Source organism: Felis catus, chromosome D1 (genome assembly GCF_018350175.1).
Source record: "Felis catus isolate Fca126 chromosome D1, F.catus_Fca126_mat1.0, whole genome shotgun sequence".
In the NCBI taxonomy this organism is placed as follows: Eukaryota; Metazoa; Chordata; class Mammalia; order Carnivora; family Felidae; genus Felis; species Felis catus.
In genome coordinates this window covers 97,241,171-97,241,795 of record NC_058377.1, presented here as the reverse complement: position 1 = coordinate 97,241,795, position 625 = coordinate 97,241,171, and positions in this window count along the sequence as shown.

Below are 625 nucleotides of genomic sequence, written 5' to 3'. Positions count from 1 at the left end.
AGTTATGCTCAGGGCCCTCTGGCAGGCCTTCTCAAGTTGTATGTGGTAGACACCTGGGGGTCCACAGAGCCTGGGACCTGTGGTTCAGGGCAGGGACCTGGGCTTTTACCTTGAGTGAGATGGAACCTCCTGAGGGGCGGTATTTGACATGCAGGGATCACTCTGGAAGGAAGGAAGCAAGGAGCGATCAGATTACGGACGCATCCTGGAGGTGCAGGAACAGACAGGAAGTGCTGAAGGACTGGAGGGAACACCAGAGGAAGGTCAAGGGTCGCTCCAGGTATTGGGGTGAGCGATGGGAAGGGAGCATTCCCATTTGCTGAGATGAGGGCGTATGGAGATTAGATGCTTACCAGCTGCGGGGTGGAGATGGCCAGTAAGCAGTTGGGTACGAGACTGGGGGTCAAGGCACAAGTCTGGGTGGTGATTGCCACGGTACACATGGTATTTGTGTCTATGATCGCCAAGGAGGCGGGTGTGGACAGAAGAGACGGGGACAGGGCCCTCAGGGCTTAGAGGCTGGCAGGTGAGGGGAGTGGTAGCAGAGGAGGAGGGTCACCGCCAGGAGGCAGGGAGAGAGCCAGGAGCGTGGAGAACCCACAGGGGGAGCGATCGCTTGTGATGT